The sequence below is a fragment of the Mustela nivalis genome (assembly GCF_964662115.1).
Source record: "Mustela nivalis genome assembly, chromosome: 6".
NCBI classification, from domain to species: domain Eukaryota; kingdom Metazoa; phylum Chordata; class Mammalia; order Carnivora; family Mustelidae; genus Mustela; species Mustela nivalis.
The window spans coordinates 58,149,335-58,172,611 of NC_139025.1; the positions used below are offsets into that span (position 1 = coordinate 58,149,335).

The 23,277-nt window shown below is 38.9% G+C and overlaps 1 long non-coding RNA gene across 1 annotated transcript; it reads right to left on the minus strand.

Annotated features, from left to right (window-relative positions):
- Nucleotides 1-669: 669 nt before the first annotated feature.
- Nucleotides 670-23,055, minus strand: LOC309868218. The gene is made up of 4 exons (XR_014313579.1): nucleotides 22,896-23,055; nucleotides 15,261-15,373; nucleotides 3,981-4,122; nucleotides 670-785 (listed from the first exon to the last, which is right to left on the minus strand). It is a non-coding gene; the product is annotated as an uncharacterized lncRNA (long non-coding RNA).
- Nucleotides 23,056-23,277: the final 222 nt, after the last annotated feature.

Genomic DNA, 23,277 nt, shown 5'->3' on the forward strand with positions numbered 1-23,277 from the left:
AGTAGATATTCAACAGAGATGGTAAATTTTCTTAGAAAGTAGAAATGGAGATTGCCAGTGCAAGGAGAGGGGAGACTCCACAGATCTATGGAACATAAAGACTATTTTATCATGCTGAGTTATTTTGTCTTAAGATCTCAATGTCTCAATGATGACCTTTTTTTTTTTTTTTTTTTTTTTTTTGAGAAAGAGAAAGAGAGAAAGCATGCAAGTGGGGGAAGAGGCAGAGGGAGACACAGAGAACATTGAGCAGGCTCCAGGCCTAGTGTGGAGCCTGATGCGGGCTCAATCTCACAGCCCTGAGATCATGACCTGAGCTGAAATCAAGAGTCAGATGCTTAATCAACCAGCCACCCGGGAACCCCTATGATGATGGGTTTTATAAGAGTGTATCCTCAAAAATGAAACTTGAAATCATGCAGGAGAAATTTTACCATATGAACAAACATATTATGAAGCTTGAAGTTGCTATTAAAAACAATACTCTTATAGTGAGGGCTTATTCTGCATGCGATTATGGTACACAGAGAAAAAAACCCATCATGGCATTCTCCTCTCCCCCTTCTCCATTTGTCCCCCATCCGCATGTCATCTTTCCCTTGGTTTTCCACTACCACCCCCACTTCTCAGTCCTCAATTCCTCAGGCAGCTCACCATACGCACCCTCTCAGGACGGACTAAGCCCAGAAATACTGCACTTTCCTTTAGAACAACTCCTAGAAATGTGATACAGCCGTTTGAGCATGGGTTTGAAGTCGGGCAATGGAGATATGAATCCCGACCCCCTGTAAACATGGAAAAATAAAATACATGTCAGCCAGTGCTAACATCTAAAACTGCTATGTAGTTTAGAAGTGGTAATATATTTAAATCACCTACCACAGCCCCTGGATTACAATGCATGCAAGGTTAAGTGACTCTTCCTATTTTGGAATGAGGATTCTCTTATAGCAAAAGGTTGATAACAGCATGGTTGAAAATCATCTGATAAGCTAATTCCCAATGGGTGTTAATAACTAATGGGAATTTAATGAGCTACTACTTCCTTAATCATACAATGAAAGAAAATGTTTAGAGATACCATACTTTAAAAACATAATTTCTAGTGGGGTGACAGGTAAGTAGAAAAGTCAAATTTTTAGGTGTCCTGTTGCACAGGTAAGATGTTTTCTGGAAAAACTTTGCATGGTAACTCTTTTGCCAGTGTTTTAGAAAACCAATTTTGCAATTTTGCCTGTGAGAAACTTTAAAAGCTTTCAGCTAAGGAAGAAAGTTTTCTGATCAACAGAACAAAAAGTAAAGGAAGCCAAAGAAAGTTGTTTTCAGAGGCAATTCTAATGGGGATTTCTTGATAACTTAGAAACATCTTTTTATTCTTTTTTTTTTTTTTTTTTTAAAGTGAGCACAGGCAGACAGAGTGGAAGGCAGAGTCAGAGGGAGAAGCAGGCTCCCTGCGGAGCAAGGAGCCCGATGTGGGACTCGATCCCAGGACGCTGGGATCATGACCCGAGCCAAAGGCAGCTGCTTAACCAACTGAGCCAACCAGGCGTCCCACATCTTTTTATTCTTATGTAAAAGAGAGATATATATGAGAAAACCTGTTACTTGTCTCTGTGGGAAATAATAAGTGAACCTGAGGCCCACAAAACTGCCTGATTGTAGGATACCAAGAGTAAGACTTAACAGCACTAGGGATTTTGTAACACCTTCACTGCTGTGAGTATATGATGATTCATAAGAGAAAAATGATATTTGTGGAAAGAGGAAGACAGAAAAGTTGAATCATGACCCAAAGTAAACTTCATCTAAACCATAGACTCATTTATATGAATGAAGTCATTCTTCTAAAAGCTTAAGTTAATCGAAATTAATCCATGACTATAGGATGTTTCTGTAAGTTTCCTGTGTAATGGGAGTTAGCACAAATATCCATGAAATTCAAGCACATTTTTTAAAAACCCACAATTCTGGCCTGAATTACTCAGATAAGACACTGACTGTGAGGCCCCTCTGCGGGGCAAGCACGTTAACTACCACCACAGAGTAGAAGCAGACATTATCCTTGGAGTTTCTTTAAGGGTTTCTGAACATCTGATAGTCTACAACTCACAAATTATATAAACCTTTTGAGAAGTGAGAGCCAATGCTTTCTTCTCATTTCCATTATATTAGAAAGTAATAGCATTGTCTCTGAAAAAAATTAGAGGCCTATGGTTAATATTTACTGTGGACAATCTTACTCAGAGTAATCCTCAGTAAATGTCAACCATATGCACAGTCTACTAATCAGAGAAAACGGGAGCCCTGAAGGGGAATTATGACCCAGCGGAGACTTCAGTTTAAATGCTTTTCCCAGAGTAGAACACTCAGTGACTTCTCTAAGACTAGAATCTGTGCCTTCTGACTTTCAGGCAGAGCTGTTGCCCTGTTCCATACTTCTACCCTAAAAAGCAGGGTGCAGTGTGAGTGTTTGAACCTCCAGGTTAGATCTGCCACATCCCAGCAATGTGGTCATGGAAAAGAGGTTAAACCCCTTTGACATGCTAATTTCCTCATCTGTGAAATGAAAATACTACAGGCAATTCATACATTGCTGTGAAGTATGTATATATATATATATATATATATATATATAAAATTTTCTTATGGTTATATTGCATCAGACAACATCAACATTTCAAAGACTTTCAAGGACAAATATTTATTTCTTGCTTTCTTCACTGAGCTGGAGCTCTGTGTTATTCTCGAACCCAGTACTTAGTTCAGGAACAGGAGTAAGGGGGCAGCTGCATACCCATGAAACCCTTGAAACCTCTTAAAACCTCAGCATACTGAATGCTTCCATTTTTACCCATATTCCAATCACCAAAACAAGTCATGTAACCAAACCCAAAATTAATAAGGAAGAATATGCCACCTATCAAGAAGCAGTAAATAGGAAAGATAAACCAATTTCCAGAGCAAATAAAACATCAGATAAAATCAGTGTGTCCTAATAAAATCAGTGTGTCCTAAATATTGATTCTAACCCCTTACCTCTGTAAGTCTGGATTCCCAGGTTCACAGGTTATAGGTATTTACTAATTAATTGTTGATCCATAAAATAGTTGACTAAAAATTATCATCATACAAGTTGTATAAATAATAATACATGTTTTAGTCTGCAAATGTGAACAATTTTTTTGGATGCCTGATCACGTATTTTAATCACATGGATTTTAAACTGTATTGTCTTTAAGGTTTCATGTTAAATGATTTCTAACACTTTAGGTACTGTGTGCTATCCAATGCTGATTCTTAATACATAAGTTTTAGTAAAAGGCTGAAAGCACTATCATCTCCAGTAATGGCTTCTCAACTATATTAAGATGTGCTTTAGTAACAAAGTTAAAGTGTCTGAAATAACAAGTGTCATGACTTAGTTGGGTGCCAGGAAATACTGTAGTATCAACCTACATGCATAGACAATGCAGGCTGAAATAATTTTAGGGGTAGTTCTGTGGTGGTCCCAATTATTAAAAAAAAATCTCAAATAGTAACTGCAGAATGAAAGGATATCTCATATGAATATATTTATCAGGGCGCCTGGGTGGCTCAGTGGGTTAAGCCTCTGCCTTCGACTCAGGTCATGACCTCCCGGTCCTGGGATCAAGCCCGGCATTGGGCTCTCTGCTCAGCAGGGAGCCTATTTCCCCTCTCGCTCTGCCTGCCTCTCTGCCTAATTATGATCTCTCTCTGTCAAATAAATAAATAAAATCTTTAAAAAAATTTACCATGCAATATTAATTTTTACCACCAGCACCTGTGTCAGAATTCCTAAAACTATGAGGAAAAATGAAGAAACTATGATTAAGAAATAGGCATTTCTACTTTCACCCCAAATTGCCATTTGCATGAAGGTGACTTTGAACAAATTATATTCATCTTTGTTCAGAATCCTTAACTGTATATCACAATGAAATATTAAGTTGTATACTCACAAAATGCCAAGTTAAGAAGGATATTCTCTTGGGTGGATTTCAGTGATGAATTTAGAATTAGTGTCTCTCTCTCTCTCTCTGAGAGTCTATATTGTACAGGACAGCTTCATTTATAATAAAATGCTTCAGTATTGAAATGACCCTGAAACAATAAGAGATAGACATGCATAAAAGGTCTGTTTGGAATGCATTTATTTAGGTGTCATTCATCAAAAGGGATTCGTTATTCTCTAGATTAGTGCTATGTCACTGCCCTGTATGGGTAAGACTTTCACAGTGATTTTCCATTTTCATCTATCTTTTGAATTAAATTAAATTACATTAATTTTTAGTGTACAAGAGAAGACAAACTTTCCAAGGGGAATCAGTTTCATCTGAGCACTAATCTTCACAAAACCACACCTCCAGATCCCAGGGCTTTACACATTCACTCTCCTTTATTATCAAGAGCACATTGATTTAAAGTATAAGAAACACTGTAGGGGAGAATCTTTGGGCAGGATGCACCATAGAATTTATTTAAAGAAAACGCAAGGTTTAGAGGAATTTATAGGATAGGCTTAAATGCAAGAAAACAGGCAACCAAAATAGTTGTATGATTTCCAGCAAGTCAATATAAATCTCTTGCCCAGCCCTCCAAAATTTCTCTCATCTGGTTTTTGACACTTAAACTTCCTTCCACACAAGAGAGCAATGCCTTTCAACCCATGGTTGGTGATAATTCTTAAAGCAGATATAAATTTGAGAATGACAGCACATTACAGTCTCAACAAATATACAAGTAATTAAAACCAAATCTTTCCCTGAAAACATGTTTTAACTGAGGAAAAGAGCAAGCAAGTTCTGGGCTCATCAATTTAAAAACGAAACAAAACAAAACAAAAACAGTAAGGGAATCCATACAATGGAGAAAGGAGTTGAGAAAAAGCAAGCTTGGTACATTAAACAAGCTTCACTTATTTCAAGATTTTCCTAGAGTTGCAATGACTGGCTGCCTTCGATTGCATGATCCAGCCTCTGCTCATAGAAGTGTAACCAGCCACAGGCCAAACCAAATGTAATACTATTTTGGTGGAAAGAGGATTTAAGTTGTGGGTGTAAGTGCTACCGGAACCCATTTCTTAAAGAAAAAAAAAAAAAAAAGCCTCCTCATTGTATTTACTAATTAAAAATGGGTAAATAGAATATTCAAGAACCAGGAAATACCACATGCAGAGCTGTTCCAAAAAAGAGATGATACAGAAGGGACATGACAACAACTTAATACAAGAACTAAAGTAGGTCCACCAATGATAAGGAGGAACATTTGGTTTTAGTATAAAAAAAAATTTCCTAAAAATTGGAGCTGTCCAAAATAAAGAAGGCTGCCCTTTCTTCGTAGCAAGAAATAGTGAGCTAAGTATCTGATGGTGAGTGAAAGTTTGGACCTGCAACATGGGCTTGTGCTCAAATCCTTGTCATAATGAACCTAATTAATCCACAGACTAGTACTTAAAGTACTTAACTTCTTAAAATACTTAAATATTCAGTTAAGGGTAATATGGCAAGGATATCTGATTAAGAGATGTGGAAGGAATTTCTACCAACAATTGAAACTAAATAATGCTAAAAACCTCTCATCTCCGTGGCCACTAAAAAAGAGAATTTATAAGACATTGTTATAATAACCTAGAAAACAAAGGGTTTTTTGGAGAATGACTATAAAAATTAAAAAATTTAATGTTACCAGTAAAACTAGAGGCCAGAAAAGACATGATCAAAGGTAAGACGTGACTAGAAGTGGTAAGGAAGAACAGGTAAACAGGCCACATGGGAATAAGATAATTCAGGAGGATTAAGAAAAGTTAGGATGGAAAAATTGATGCAACCTGACCAGGACTGAGAGCAAGCAGCATAAAGACTTAGGGATATGCAAATTAGGAGAATGAGAAATCAGCCTGAAGGAGTTTCCCAAAATAGGGGCAGGGCTTAATATGTATTTCATGGGTGAAAAAAAAAGAGTCCTATAGTCAAATATATTTGACAGTACTGAGTTGAACACCATTAAACAGATTTCCAGAGTCTTAGCTGTCCGTCACAATCTTTTAAATCTCCAGGAGAGGGAAATCATAGGCAGTGTTCCTAATAAATCAGTTTTTTTTTTTTTTTTTTTTTTTAAGATTTTATTTATTTATTTGACAGAGAGAGATCACAAGTAGGCAGAGAGGCAGGCAGAGAGAGAGAGAGAGAGAGGAGGAAACAGGCTCCCTGCTGAGCAGAGAGCCCGATGTGGGACTCGATCCCAGGACCCTGAGATCATGACCTGAGCCGAAGGCAGCGGCTTAACCCACTGAGCCACCCAGGCGCCCCTAAATCAGTTTTTTACAGAAATCTTTAGGAACTATTACTTTTAAGAACATACAATAAAAAACAAATACTGCACTGGGGGAGGTATGTGCTATGGTGAGTGCTGTGAAGTGTGTAAAACTGGCAATTCACAGACCTGTATCCCTGCGGTTAATAATACATTATATGTTAATTAAAAAAAAATACTGAACTTCGTAGCAAGAAATACTGAGCTAAGTATCTGATGGTGAGTGAAAGTTTGGACCTACAACATGGGCTTGTGCTCAAATCCTTGTCATAATGAACCTAATTAATCCACAGACTAGAAACAGGAGTCTCAAGGCAATCTGGGGAGAAAGGATGGTAAGGCTAATCTCAAAAACTTTTCTAACATTTTAAGCCTTGTTTTAGCACATGACTTATATAGTGAATTATTTTGCCATGTAGTAAAAACCTTACACTGTACCAGATTCTGTATTCTAAATTGCAGGCCATGAAAATAGGATTGGGATAGTTATTTTATAAGTAAAATAAGGAACACAAGTTGGAAATACTTCAGAGGGCCCGGTTTCATTGCTTAAAGAAAGTAATCATCCTAACTACCATGTGTCAAATATGACCAAGTGCCAGGCAATTCAGTTCTCACCACAATTCCCACTTTAAAGGTGAGCAAATTAGAGATGAGACAAAATAAATAACGCTTCCAGTATCTCCTTGCTAGTAAGCTGCAGAGCCAGGATTCAAGGTCTGCCTAACACCAGAGCCCACACTCCTAAATGGTAGATGGTGCTGCTATTTATTCAGTGATTCAAGGAGCATTAAGGACTAGCAATTCACAGCAGACAAGAGAAAAACAACTTTACATACGGACTTGCTACTATATATATCCTAAATGACTGGACCCTGCTTAAAACCCCTGTCTCGGGGGTGCCTGGGTGGCTCAGTGGGTTGGGCCTCTGCCTTCAGCTCGGGTCGTGGTCTCAGGGTCCTGGGATCGAACCCCGCATCGGGCTCTCTGCTCGGCGGGGAGCCTGCTTCCCCCTCTATCTCTGCCTGCCTCTCTGCCTGCTTGTGATCTCTGTCTGTCAAGTAAATGAATAAAGTCTTAAAAAAAAAAAAAAAAAACCCTGTCTCTTCCCATTATACTCAAAACCTATGACATGCCTGGCTCTACATTAGAAGGACCTAAGTCATCTAGTCCCTGCCTACGTCACCAGTTTCATCACTTGCCACTCTCTCTCACTCGTCGTGCTCCAGCCACAATAGTTCTAACATTCCCTACATCACACTATGCTCTTCCTTGCCTTGGGGCCTTTGCACTCGCTGCTCTCAGTGCCTGGAGCTGTTTCTACCCCACACATCTTCTCGTCACATCTTCTCCCTCCAGTCTCCGCTTAAATGTCACTGGTTCAAAGAGTCCACCTGTTTCCACTGCCTCTGTAACAGCTAACCCCCTCCTCTCCTTTTCGACCATACACTCTCACCGTGATCACAGCAGTATATTGCTTTGATGATATTAACCACAAACTGCAGTTTATTTTCCTCCTGCGTCACCAAACTATAATCTCCCTGAGGGCAGGAGATCTATCTAATTTACCCAGACTAATTGAAGGCTTGATTTCTATTGACTGCTCAGTAAATATCAATTGGGTAAAATGAATGCCCAGTAGATATTATGCCCCAAAGCCTGAAAGACAGAAGAGAATTCTAGGATTATTTAAATATTTGGAAGTAATGGACTTAAAGATTATGTAAAGTATGTGATGGTATGTTGGATGGGTTTTTCCATGGACAACATGCATAGAAATAAGAGGAAAGAGACCAAGCTAAAACTTTGACATGGTAACCATCATCCAAGATGATCCACAATCATTCTTATTTCCTAGTGATCTAGCCCTTGGGTGATACCTCCCAAAATGAATAGGACTGACCTGTGTGACTAATAAAATACTGTACAAGTGGTAGATTTTGAGTTGCAAGTCTAGCTCATAAAACACATTGCTCCTCCTTGCTCTCCCAGAGAGTCAAATGTCATGTCATAAGGATCCTGAAGTAGCCCTATGGAGAAATCATCATGGCAAGGAACGGATGTCTCCTAATAGTCAGCACCAACCTGCAGCACTCTCTAGATCAGTGCTATGTCATTAACACTAGTGGAACGTGGAGCAGATAGAGCTCACATGGAGCAAATCCTCCAGCTGCAGTCAAACTTTCAGACAACTTCGGCACTGGCTGACATCTTGTCTACAATCTCATGAGACCACAGTACAAGCAGTGGGGAGGGGCAGAGGCAGAGGAAGAAGCAGACTCCCCGCTGAGCAGGGAGCCTTATGTGGGGCTCAATCCCAGGACCCTGAGATCATGACCTGAGCCAAAGGCAGATGCTTAACCAACTGAGTCACCCAGGCGCCCCAACAACAATATATCCTTAATTAAGATTTGTCCAATAAGAGGATACTACAAACTCCTTTTATGAATTTTATAAAATGCCATGCCATAGTTCATCTCTTTAGGCATTTTCTTAGAATAAATTATTCATCCCACATATCTTGGCTTGCATTCTTAAATCAGACAAGCAGGTGGGCAGAAGAAGTACAATATATTAAATAACAACCTTCTCATGTAGAGCATTTAGGACTACAGAAACTGTTGTGGAGTTAGGAAAAGTATCTTAAGTAACTCCGTGACCAAAATTCTACCTTTCAAAAACTGATTAGTCTGGGTTGCTTCTCAGAAAAAAAGGAACGTGTGGGTGTCCGCTAAGTGTCAGGCCCTGAACTATAAGCTTTAACATCAGTTACCTCTTCTAAAACCCCTCTGAGGTAAATATTATTGGCCCCATTTTCGTTTGCCCATCAGAGCTTCCCTTTCTCCGCTCTGGGTCCTTTTTTGTTTGTGGTTTTGAATTTAGGTTGGAAACCGTCATGAATTGGAGAACATCAGGTACAGACCAAATAAACTACGTTCAACCCTTCTAAGGAATGAAATACTCTCTACAAAGTGTAGAATATTCCAGTGATGAAGGGGGGGGGATAAACATTTGGATTTGCAAATGAAGCAGCTTAAGTTTTAGAATCAGAAGCAATATTATATTAGACCTAAAGAAGCTGAGAGAACATTTCTCTAAGCCCTCTCATATTACAGATGAGGAAATGAGATTTATTAGTACAGAACAGTCTGCCGAAGGCCCATAGTGAATCGGTAGCTCAAGCAGAACTGGAAATAGCAAAGCTGCCACTGAAATTAAAACAGTGCTTGGGACTTAGTAGATGCTCAGAAAAATTAAACTGGGCTGTAATGCATCATCCTAGAATAATTACAATTCCAACAATATTTAGTGAAAACTTGGAACTTCCCCCAGAATTCTGATATGTTCACTTTCTTCCCTTGCCAGCCAATAGCATCAAAGGTTGAGATTTAAAGTAGCACCTAGCTTTTGCTGCACTGAAGAGCAGGGACCGGGGAATGTTGCCATTTCCTGAGAGCAGGTAAAAAAACAATCATTTCCAAATCAATGGCTTAAAAGCACCTATAATCATTTATTTTGTTTACGAATTTGTAATCTGGGCAGGGATCAACAGAAATAGCTAATCTGTGGACTAGAGGATCCACTTTCAGGATGGTTCTCTCATGGCAGGCAAGATGGAGCTGGCTATTACCCGGAACTTCAGCTAGTACTGTGCACTGGGCGCTCCACAACATTGCTGCGCTAACGGCTTAGGCTTCCTCATGGCATGCTGGCTGTTTTCCAAGAGCAAGCATCCCAAGAAACAGGTAGCAGAAGCTACCAACCCTTAAAGCCTGGGCCAAAGACCAGCACAGAGTGATTTTCACTACATTCTATTAGTCAAGCAATCACAGAACCCTGATTTCAGGAAAGATGGAAAAGATGTCACTCTAAATGTACCAGAAAACCGGTTGGCCCTATTTTAAAGCCATTAAAGAATATATATTCTTACTATAAGTGTAAATATGATTCCATTTTGCTGTTATGACAAAGAATTGAATGTTACTGGAGATGAGTCATAAATAAATAAAGGGGGAGAGTTAGAGAGAGTTTCATGCAGACTCCACGCTGAGCACGGTGCCCATTGTGGGACTTGATCTCATGACCCTGAGATCACAACCAGAGCCAGAAGCTTAACCAATTGCACCACCCAGTCTCCCTAACACATTCTTGTTAAGAGTGAGTTATCTACATAATGTCCTACACACGTGAAAGGTATAATTATTTATGTGCTTATATTATTTTGCAACATGAAGCCTTTGCAGGTCCCTGGACAACTGTCCATGCCTGAATTGGAGAAGCTTCCAATTAATTAATTTTGCTGAACATGCAGTTATATATCAAACCTTATTTCTGAAAATGATAGTTTTATGGGTTTGAATTTTTACAAAAGAAGCAATACCTAATGAATACCATAGGATTTCAGAACTTCTTTGCAAATAAATCATGTTTTCCCAATATAAGCTTAAGCCAATGTATAACTTATTCAGTCAGTTCTCCCAGCAACAGTCCTATTCAGGAATTAAATTGGATTGAAGGGCAGATATTATTTTCTAATAATATTTAGGAATAGCAGAATTGAACTGTCTTTCATGCCATAACAAACAGGAAATTTTCAAGTTTAACTAAGGTGGTGTGGGTAAAGATCTTAAAACTGGTTCTGCTTGTGAGGGGCAGCTAGTCAGCACCTTATTTAGACCACAGGCACAGTAACCAATTGGGACTTTCTCACAGCGGTCCTAGGACTTAAATTACACGACTTTCTACTAGGCAACTGAGACCACAGAAAGCAATAACTTCCTCAAGTTATAGAAAGATTGGTTAAATGAGATGAGATTTGTCCTAGCTAAAAATGGGGCCTACAGCTGAGAGGTTGATTTCTCAGGGACTGGGAAATAGAAAGCTCTACATCCAGTTAAGCATTATTACTGCCAGAAAATAAAATGCATATGAAACAAGAGTCATACCCTGGCAGCCAGTGGGCTACCTTATTTGTGTATGTGTATTTTATGCTCATACAGTGGTTTTATTTTTTGTTAATATTTTATTTATTTATTTGATGGAGAGATCACAAGTAGGCAGAGAGGCAGGCAAAGGGAGAGGGGGCAGCAGGCTCCCTGCTCAGCTTGACCCCAGAACCCTGAGATCATGACCCGAGCTGAATGCAGGGATTAAACCACTGAGCCACCCAGGCGCCCCTCATACAGTGATTTTAAAGGCAATATTGGTCTAAATGTGATCTTTTTCATTTATTGATGTTTGTTACATACACCTCCTTCAGAATTTTAAATTTCTGATCTAGAGAATTACCTGGATTAATATAAATTTATTTTTAAGGATTTATCGAAGAATACCTTTGGTATAAACTTTTTTTAAGCCAGCTAAAAGATGATACCATATGCCCTAAATCAGAATTTATATGAAGCAGAATCCAAGTGAGTGATGAATACAGTCACCAAAAACATGGTTCTACCATGCTGTAAGACAACAGTCTCCACACTGGATCTTTCCTTAACGTGCTAACCTTTCTCTGTCTTGTTTCTTGTCATCCTTTACTCACTACAATTTAGAAAATGTTGGTGAAATGCTGAGAATGGCCCTGAAATGGAAAGCAAAAACGTAAAACCAAAAATAACTATAGAGTCCAAATTATAAATACATATGCAAAAAAATTTGTGTAAGTTTGGGCAAGAGGAAGAAAAGTGGGGAGGGGGCATTCTTAACACAGAAAGCAGATAACCACTCTAATAACACTGAGCCAAATGATTTATTACCCAGAAAATTTCAAAAAAAATTGTCCTGGGCTTCAAACAGCCCTGCTATTTAATTATGATTATCTGCTCAGTACAATTGGCCAAAATAGAAAGTCACACTCATGGTCTCAGTCACTGACATTATATAAAACATTTCTCTTCATTTGCTAATGTCAAAATATTCTGTCACTGATTAAAATGTAATTAAGAGTCAATTTTTGACCATGTCCTCACCAAGATTTAGTGCATCACAGCAGTTGTGAAGGAATTTAGAAACATGCACTGACTGTAGATTTCTCTAAAATCCATCCATAAAACAGTAAAGGGTTCTCTTTTTAATAAATTCCCCTGAAAACCACATACTGTGCTCACTGAAGCAGGAAGTAAAAAGAAATGATTGAGCAATATTAAAGGTGGGAAGTCAGACCCTTTTCTCTATAGTATTTTAATGTTGAAATAAAAAGCACTGGGTAACCCTTGGCCCTTCCAGCTGGGACACCAGTGTGTAGCCCCTCTTTGTGCTGCCAGGGTGAAGAGTCACTGGAGAGCCCATTCTCTCTCCATATTAAGACAAATTTTAAAGGCAAAACTTCCAACTAGACTTTCCAATCTCACATTTTCTGACTATGTGAACTGCTTGTCTACTAAAAAGGTTAGAGAGGCAGATTTCATTTCAGACTTGGATTGACACGACTGTCTCAATGCATTTCATATTGGATGGGTGAGGGTTGTTTTCAACAAAATGTTACTTTGCTACAATCCAATGATACTTGAAAATTTTTAAAGTCTAGGCTGGACTTTGAAATAAAAAATGGAATTGGGAGGGAGACAAACCATAAGTGACTCTTAATCTCACAAAACAAACTGAGGGTTGCTGGGGAGAGGGGGGTTGGGAGAAGGGGGTGGGATTATAAACATTGGGGAGGGTATGTGCTTTGGTGAGTGCTGTGAAGTGTGTAAACCTGGTGATTCACTGACCTGTACCCCTGGGGATAAAAATATATGTTTATAAAAAATAAAAATTAATTAAAAAAAAAATTCTTCAAGTGAAAATAATATTTCTTATATCTCCATGCCTGTCTGCCTAGTTCTCTCTCCATCACTACCACTAACAGGTCAAGAAAGAGAACCTATGGTCAACGGCATCCCCCAAATTTTATGTATTTTATATTTAGGGGCTTTATCCAAATTGTCAACAATAGTTATACTTGAATACATGACAAATATATCTAACATTAACATAGTCCTTTTTTCTTGTATACACTTTGTTTCTATATGAAGCAAATTGCTTCCCCCAAACATTGTTAAAAAACGGTCTCCCATGGAAGAGACTTCCACAAAATGCAGTCTAGGAAAATCCTGAATCCAGTTCCTTCCATAGACTCACCAAAGTATATTACATATAATCCAATTTCCCTCAGAAAAAGATCTTACAATTAGATGAACTGTCCTCCACGATAAAGGATTTTAACACACACATACTCCAAGACAAGTAGGGAGGCAGAAACAGGATCTCACCAAAACCCCATCCCTGGAATGTTGATATAACAGGGAGGAATCTCATTTGTCTGGTGTTTCTGCTGGAGGAAGGAAGGGTTGGTGCCCCACATCAGGTACCCAACCCTAGGATCTGCAAAAGGGAAAATCAGCCCCCCAAAATGTCTGGCTTAGAAAGACAATAGAATAGACCTCCAAGTGACCCAATGTGCTGCAGGAAACTGAGGTTCCCCTTTTAAAAGTCTCATGTACAGTATCACTTGCCCAGAGACTCAGCTAAAAAAACAGCATTTGAAAAGTATTTAGATTATATGTGAAGGCAATTTATTTGCTAATCTAAAAACATCTGCCAAAGCTGCAGGGGACAGCTGAAACCCTCCCCAGAGACAGGGGCAATGGTCAATGCTATTTTCTTAAAAAATGGATAAAAACAGAAATAGAAATCAATGGAAGAGAATAGAGAGCACAGAAATAAATCATACATCTATGGTCAATTATTTTACAACAGAAGAAGCAAGAATATACAGTGGAGAAAGGACAGTCTCTTCAATAAATGGTGTTGGGAAAACTGGACAGCCAGATGCAAAAAAAAAGAAGAAGAAGAAAGAAAAGAAAAATGAAACTAGACCACTATATTCACAATCTACAAAAATTAAAGATTTAAACATAAGACCTGAAACCATAAAACTCTTAGAAGAAACCTAGTTAGTAAGCTCCTTAACATAAGTCTCAGCAAAGCTAGGGAAACAAAAACAAAAACAAAAACAAACCAGATTATATCAAACTAAAAAGCTTCTGAACACACAATAACATCAACAACAAAATCAACAAAAAAAAACAACCTACTGAATGAGAAAAGGTATTTGCAAATCATGACTCTGATAAGAGGTTAATATCTAAAATATAAAAAGAATTCATATTTTGGTAATAAAAAAAATCCAATTAAAAATGGGCAGAAGGAGCACCTGGATGGCTCCATCCATTAAGCATCTGACTTGATTTCGGCTCAAGTCGTGACCTCAGGATCATGTGATTGAGCCCTACATTGGGCTCTGCACCCGGCCAGGAGTCTGCTTGAGAGTCTTCTCTCCCTCTGCTCCTCCCTGCTCGTGCTCTCTCTCAAATAAATAAATAGTTTGTTTTTTTTTTTAATGTCAGGTTTTTTTTTTTTAAGATTTTATTTATTTATTTGTCAGAGAGAGAGGGAGAGAGAGCGAGTACAGGCGGACAGAATGGCAGGCAGAGGCAGAGGGAGAAGCAGGCTCCCTGCCAAGCAAGGAGCCCGATGCGGGACTCGATCCCAGGATGCTGGGATCATGACCTGAGCTGAAGGCAGCTGCTTAACCAACTGAGCCACCCAGGCATCCCTAAATAGTTTTTTTTTTAAATGGGAAGATCCAAATAGACATTTTTTCCTGCCAAAAAAGATAAAGAGATGGCCAACATAAACAAGAAAAATATTTGCAACATCACTAATCATCAGGGAATTACAAATCAAAACCACAATGAGATACCACCTCACACAAGTCAGAATGGCTAGTACAAAAAACACAGGAAACAACAAGTATTGGTGAGGATGTAGGATAAATGGAAACGTCATGCACTATTGGTGGGAGTATAAATGGTGCAGCCACTATAGAAAACAGTAGGGAAAATAAGTCAGACAGAGAAAGACAAATACTGCATGATTTTACTTACGTGCAGTATGTAAAAAACATATCAAACAAATCAAAACCCATACTCATAGATACAGAGAACAGATGGGTGATGACCAGAGGGGTGGGTGGATTCTTTTTTTATCAGGAAGAAATCTGAAAAAAGAAAAAAGAAAGCTATTACCCATCATATGTTATACAGGTACCTGTATACACTTTCTTTCAGATATCCTTTATACAAAGACTTTTCTAATCACAACATAAGTTATTTTTAAACTGTCTTATTCTTCAGGCAAAGAGACTGATTCTTTAGAAATGTAATGCACATAATACCTACAAACAGTGGGAAGACACAATTTAAAATAAAAAAAGAACCTTTTTTTTTTTTTTCAATACTTCCAGTGGAATTTTCAGAGTTCAAGAGCTGGAGTTGTCACTGAATAATAGAGAGGAGTCTGAAGGTATGTACAAGAAAAGTAAGATAAGATGGACAGTTTTATTCCTATAGACCTTAAATACAGTTCCAAGCAACTCTTAGAACTGTCTGCGTGGGTCAGACATGCTGCCTGGGTCAGGATGCTTGAAAAGCCTCACAAGCTTTCCTTTTCTTTCCTTCCTTTCAATCTGAGAATATTTCTCCTTTCATTTACTGTTATAGTATCTTCCGCTATTGAACTATTTGTTACAGCATGTTCTTTCTTTGTTCAATTTGGTGTCTTTTAATATCTGAAAAAGTGGTAGCCTCGTTTTATTTATTATATGAAGACAAACTGGGGATTCAGACTTCCTGAATTAGAGCCACAGCTACAAAACTGATTAATTGTATGACCTTCACCAAGTCAACTAAACTCTGTGTGCCTCTGTTTCCTCATAATGGGAATAATAAGAGAACATAACTAAGAGTGGTGCTGAAAAGATTGCATTTCAAAAGTTAGGCAAGCCCTGAGTGACATACATTACACTTTGTAAATTCTCAATAAGTATTTACAAATAATTAAAAAAAATTTTTTTAAACTGGTAAGTTTTTTTACTGATGTTATTTTCTTAATTATGTTGTTCATACACCCTTCCTGAACTTATATCCTTTAGATTTCTGCCAAGTTTTCTTTAATTTTTTTTTTTTTAACTTTTTATTTTTTATAAACATATATTTTTATCCCCAGGGGTACAGGTCTGTGAATCACCAGGTTTACACACTTCACAGCACTCACCAAAGCACATACCCTCCCCAATGTCCATAATCCCACCCCCTTCTCCCAAACCCCCTCCCCCCAGCAACCCTCAGTTTGTTTTGTGAGATTAAGAGTCACTTATGGTTTGTCTCCCTCCCAATCCCATCTTGTTTCATTTATTCTTCTCCTACCCACTTAAGCCTCCATGTTGCATCACCACTTTCTCATATCAGGGAGATCATATGATAGTTGTCTTTCTCTGCTTGACTTATTTCGCTAAGCATGATACGCTCTAGTTCCATCCATGTTGTCGCAAATGGCAAGATTTCATTTCTTTTGATGGCTGCATAGTATTCCATTGTGTATATATACCACATCTTCTTGATCCATTCATCTGTGGATGGACATCTAGGTTCTTTCCATAGTTTGGCTATTGTGGACATTGCTGCTATAAACATTCGGGTGCATGTGCCCCTTTGGATCACTACATTTGTATCTTTAGGGTAAATACCCAATAGTGCAATTGCTGGGTCATAGGGCAGTTCTATTTTCAACATTCTGAGGAACCTCCATGCTGTTTTTCAGAGTGGCTGCACCAGCTTGCATTCCCACCAACAGTGTAGGAGGGTTCCCCTTTCTCCACATCCTCGCCAGCATCTGTCATTTCCTGACTTGTTGATTTTAGCCATTCTGACTGGTGTGAGGTGATATCTCATTGTGGTTTTGATTTGTATTTCCCTGATGCCGAGTGATATGGAGCACTTTTTCATGTGTCTGTTGGCCATCTGGATGTCTTCTTTGCAGAAATGTCTGTTCATGTCCTCTGCCCATTTCTTGATTGGATTATTTGTTCTTTGGGTGTTGAGTTTGCTAAGTTCTTTATAGATTCTGGACACTAGTCCTTTATCTGATATGTCGTTTGCAAATATCTTCTCCCATTCTGTCAGTTGTCTTTTGATTTTGTTAACTGTTTCCTTTGCTGTGCAAAAGCTTTTGATCTTGATGAAATCCCAATAGTTCATTTTTTCCCTTGCTTCCCTTGCCTTTTGCGTTGTTCCTAGGAAGATGTTGCTGCGGCAGAGGTCGAAGAGGTTGCTGCCTGTGTTCTCCTCAAGGATTTTGATGGATTCCTTTCGCACATTGAGGTCCTTCATCCATTTTGAGTCTATTTTTGTGTGTGGTGTAAGGAAATGGTCCAATTTCATTTTTCTACATGTGGCTGTCCAATTTTCCCAGCACCATTTATTGAAGAGGCTGTCTTTTTTCCATTGGACATTCTTTCCTGCTTTGTCGAAGATGAGTTGACCATAGATTTGAGGGTCTATTTCTGGGCTCTCTATTCTGTTCCATTGATCTATGTGTCTGTTTTTGTGCCAGTACCATGCTGTCTTGATGATGACAGCTTTGTAATAGAGCTTGAAGTCCGGAATTGTGATGCCACCAACGTTGGCTTTCTTTTTCAATATCCCTTTGGCTATTCGAGGTCTTTTCTGGTTCCATATAAATTTTAGCATTATTTGTTCCATTTCTTTGAAAAAGATGGATGGTACTTTGATAGGAATTGCATTAAATGTGTAGATTGCTTTAGGTAGCATAGACATTTTCACAATATTTATTCTTCCAATCCAGGAGCATGGAACATTTTTCCATTTCTTTGTGTCTTCCTCAATTTCTTTCATGAGTACTTTATAGTTTTCTGAGTATAGATTCTGTGTCTCTTTGGTTAGGTTTATTCCTAGGTATCTTATGGTTTTGGATGCAATTGTAAATGGGATTGACTCCTTAATATCTCTTTCTTCTGTCTTGCTGTTGGTGTAGAGAAATGCAACTGATTTCTGTGCATTGATTTTATATCCTGACACTTTACTGAATTCCTGTATAAGTTCTAGCAGTTTTGGAGTGGAGTCTTTTGGGTTTTCCACATATAGTATCATATCATCTGCGAAGAGTGATAATTTGACTTCTTCTTTGCCGATTTGGATGCCTTTAATTTCCTTTTGTTGTCTGATTGCTGAGGCTAGGACCTCTAGTACTATGTTGAATAGCAGTGGTGATAATGGACATCCCTGCCGTGTTCCTGACCTTAGTGGAAAAGCTTTCAGTTTTTCTCCATTGAGAATGATATTTGCGGTGGGTTTTTCATAGATGGCTTTGATGATATTGAGGTATGTGCCCTCTATCCCTACACTTTGAAGAGTTTTGATCAGGAAGGGATGCTGTACTTTGTCAAATGCTTTTTCAGCATCTATTGAAAGTATCATATGGTTCTTGTTCTTTCTTTTATTGATGTGTTGTATCACATTGACTGATTTGCGGATGTTGAACCAACCTTGCAGCCCTGGAATAAATCCCACTTGGTCGTGGTGAATAATATTTTTAATGTACTGTTGAATCCTATTGGCTAGTATTTTGTTGAGTATTTTCGCATCTGTGTTCATCAAGGATATCGGTCTATAGCTCTCTTTTTTGGTGGGATCCTTGTCTGGTTTTGGGATCAAGGTGATGCTGGCCTCATAAAATGAGTTTGGAAGTTTTCCTTCCATTTCTATTTTTTGGAACAGTTTCAGGAGAATAGGAATTAGTTCTTCTTTAAATGTTTGGTAGAATTCCCCCGGGAAGCCATCTGGCCCTGGGCTTTTGTTTGTTTGGAGATTTTTAATGACTGTTTCAATCTCCTTACTGGTTATGGGTCTGTTCAGGCTTTCTATTTCTTCCTGGTTCAGTTGTGGTAGTTTATATGTTTCTAGGAATGCATCCATTTCTTCCAGATTGTCAAATTTATTGCCATAGAGTTGCTCATAGTATGTTCTTATAATAGTTTTTATTTCTTTGGTGTTAGTTGTGATCTCTCCTCTTTCATTCATGATTTTATTTATTTGGGTCCTTTCTCTTTTCTTTTTGATAAGTCGGGCCAGGGGTTTATCAATTTTATTAATTCTTTCAAAGAACCAGCTCCTAGTTTCGTTGATTTTTTCTATTGTTTTTTTGGTTTCTATTTCATTGATTTCTGCTCTGATCTTTATGATTTCTCTTCTCCTGCTGGGCTTAGGGTTTCTTTCTTGTTCTTTCTCCAGCTCCTTTAGGTGTAGGGTTAGGTTGTGTACCTGAGACCTTTCTTGTTTCTTGAGAAAGGCTTGTACCGCTATATATTTTCCTCTCAGGACTGCCTTTATTGTGTCCCACAGATTTTGAACCGTTGTATTTTCATTATCATTTGTTTCCATGATTTTTTTCAATTCTTCTTTAATTTCCCGGTTGACCCATTCATTCTTTAGAAGGATACTGTTTAGTCTCCATGCATTTGGGTTCTTTCCAAACTTCCTATTGTGGTTGAGTTCTAGCTTTAGAGCATTGTGGTCTGAAAATATGCAGGGAATGATCCCAATCTTTTGATACCGGTTGAGTCCTGATGTAGGACCGAGGATGTGATCTATTCTGGAGAATGTTCCATGTGCACTAGAGAAGAATGTGTATTCTGTTGCTTTGGGATGAAATGTTCTGAATATATCTGTGATGTCCATCTGGTCCAGTGTGTCGTTTAAGGCCTTTATTTCCTTGCTGATCTTTTGCTTGGATGACCTGTCCATTTCAGTGAGGGGAGTGTTAAAGTCCCCTACTATTATTGTATTGTTGTTGATGTGTTTCTTTGATTTTGTTATTAATTGGTTTATATAGTTGGCTGCTCCCACGTTGGGGGCATAGATATTTAAAATTGTTAAATCTTCTTGTTGGACAGACCCTTTGAGTATGATATAGTGTCCTTCCTCATCTCTTATTATAGTCTTTGGCTTAAAATCTAATTGATCTGATATAAGGATTGCCACTCCTGCTTTCTTCTGATGTCCATTAGCATGGTAAATTCTTTTCCACCCCCTCACTTTAAATCTGGAGGTGTCTTCGGACTTAAAATGAGTTTCTTGGAGGCAACATATAGATGGGTTTTGTTTTTTTATCCATTCTGATACCCTGTGTCTTTTGACAGGGGCATTTAGCCCATTAACATTCAGGGTAACTATTGAGAGATATGAATTTAGTGCCATTGTATTGCCTGTAAGGTGACTGTTATTGTATATGGTCTCTGTTCCTTTCTTATCTACCACTTGTAGGCTCTCTCTTTGCTTAGAGGACCCCTTTCAATATTTCCTGTAGAGCTGGTTTGGTATTTGCAAATTCTTTCAGTTGTTGTTTGTCCTGGAAGCTTTTAATCTCTCCTTCTATTTTCAATGATAGCCTAGCTGGATATAGTATTCTGGGCTGCATGTTTTTCTCGTTTAGTGCTCTAAAAATATTATGCCAGCTCTTTCTGGCCTGCCAGGTCTCTGTGGATAAGTCAGCTGCCAATCTAATATTTTTACCATTGTATGTTACAGACTTCTTTTCCCGGGCTGCTTTCAGGATTTTCTCTTTGTCACTGAGACTTGTAAATTTTACTATTAGGTGACGGGGTGTGGGCCTACTCTTATTGATTTTGAGGGGCGTTCTCTGAACCTCCTGAATTTTGATGCTCGTTCCCTTTGCCATATTGGGGAAATTCTCCCCAATAATTCTCTCCAGTATACCTTCTGCTCCCCTCTCTCTTTCTTCTTCTTCTGGAATCCCAATTATTCTAATGTTGTTTCGTCTTATGGTGTCACTTAATTCTCGAATTCTCCCCTCGTGGTCCAGTAGCTGTTTGTCCCTCTTTTGCTCAGCTTCTTTATTCTCTGTCATTTGGTCTTCTATATCACTAATTCTTTCTTCTGCCTCATTTATCCTAGCAGTTAGAGCCTCCATTTTTGATTGCACCTCATTAATAGCTTTTTTGATTTCAACTTGGTTAGATTTTAGTTCTTTTATTTCTCCAGAAAGGGCTTTTATATCTCTCGAGAGGGTTTCTCTAATATCTTCCATGCCTTTTTCGAGCCCGGCTAGAACCTTGAGAATTGTCATTCTGAACTCTAGATCTGACATATTACCGATGTCTGTATTGATTAGGTCCCTAGCCTTCGGTACTGCCTCTTGTTCTTTTTTTTGCGTTGAATTTTTACGTCTTGTCATTTTGGCCAGATAAGAGTAAATGAAGGGGCAAGTAAAATACTAAAAGGGTGGCAACAACCCCAGAAAAATATGCTTTAACTAAATTAGAAGAGATCCAAAATCGTGAGTGGGGAGAAAGGGGATAAAAAGAGGTTCAAAAAGAAAGAAAGAAAAAAAAAAAAGAAAAGAAAAAAAATTTTTTTAAAAAAGAAAACACCTGAGAAAAATGTAAAAAAGAAAAAATATATATATTAGATAAACTAGTAAAAAATCGTTAAAAAAGAAAAAGGTAACAGTTAAAAAAAAAATTTTTTTACCCGAAGGCGAGAAGAAAAAGAAAAAAAAAAAAATGGAAAAGAAAAAATTAAATTAACTGCAAGACTAAAAAAAAAATTACAGGAAAAAAGCCATGAGTTCCGTGCTTGGCTTTCTCCTCCTCTGGAATTCTGCTGCTCTTCTTGGTATTGAAACCGCACTCCTTGGTAGGTGAACTTGGTCTCGGCTGGATTTCTTGTTGATCTTCTGGGGGAGGGGCCTGTTGTAGTGATTCTCAAGTGTCTTTGCCCCAGGCGGAATTACACCGCCCTTACCCGGGGCCGGGGTGAGTAATCCGCTCGGGTTTGCTTTCAGGAGCTTTTGTTCCCTGAGCGCTTTCCGTAGAGTTCCGGAGGACGGGAACACAAATGGCGGCCTCCTGGTCTCCGGCCCGGAGGAGCCGAGAGCCCTGGGCCCCACTCCTCAGTGCGCCCTCAGAGAACAGCGCCCAGTTATTCCCGTCTGCCTGACCTCCGGCCGCGCTCCGAGCTCACCGAGCCTGCGATCGGTTCAAGGTAACACCGAGCTGTGAGATTACTGTCGGCTCTGTTTCTGTAGCCGGCTTTCCCGTTCCAATACCCGCAAGCTCTGCGACACTCAGACACCCCCGATCCTTCTGTGACCCTGCGGGACCTGAGGCCACGCTGACCCCGCGTGGGCTTCGCCCCGGTTTAGCCTCTGGAGCGATGTCCCTCAGCGGAACAGACTTTTAAAAGTCCTGATTTTGTGCGCGGTTGCTCCGCCGCTTGCCGGGAGCCGGCCCCTCCCCCCGGGGTCTATCTTCCCGTCGCTTTGGATTCACTTCTCCGCCGGTCCTACCTTTCAGAAAGCGGTTGTTTTTCTGTTTCCAGAATTGCTGTTCTTCTTCTCTTCGGTCTGCCGATGGATTTTCAGGTGTTTGCAATCTTTAGATAAGCTATCTAGCTGATCTCCGGCTAGCTGAAGCAGTCTCAGCTTGCTCAGTTTTCTTTAATTTTTATCATCATTCAGTTTACTGAATGATGTTAACTGCAGTTTACTGCATTCTTTCAGTAATTCACTTACTTAAATCTTGTCACTTGTAGTGGCAGATTGAAACTATAGCACTCATATTTGCAAAAGAAGAAAGCTGGACAGACAGAAAATTAATGACTTTTTTTAACCCAACAGAAAACTAAAGTCACAGAACATCTGACCTGAAATCTTGCGAGCTATGGGGCAGCCATGTAAAACTAACGGGGGTGCGGTAGATGTGGGGTTCCTGGAAGCAGCCAATTCTAATGAACTACTTTACAGCAGTAAATGCTTCAAAAATAGTCTTGGTCCTTTTCTCCTTTCCTGGGCCTGCTCTGTCTTCTCTTCTCCATGATACTAGAAGGAAGGAAAGGAGAGAATCATTAAAGAGTTGCTGCGTGAGGGCAGCAGAACCACTGATAATGAAGTTTTGCTCTCTCCAGAGCAGACCTAACACTTAAACTCAGTCAATCTAGAGTTTGGAAGTTATTTTCATGGCAAAACAGCAAACAGAAGAACAAAAGGTAAATATGCAAAGTAATCAAACAACTTTTACTCTCTCTT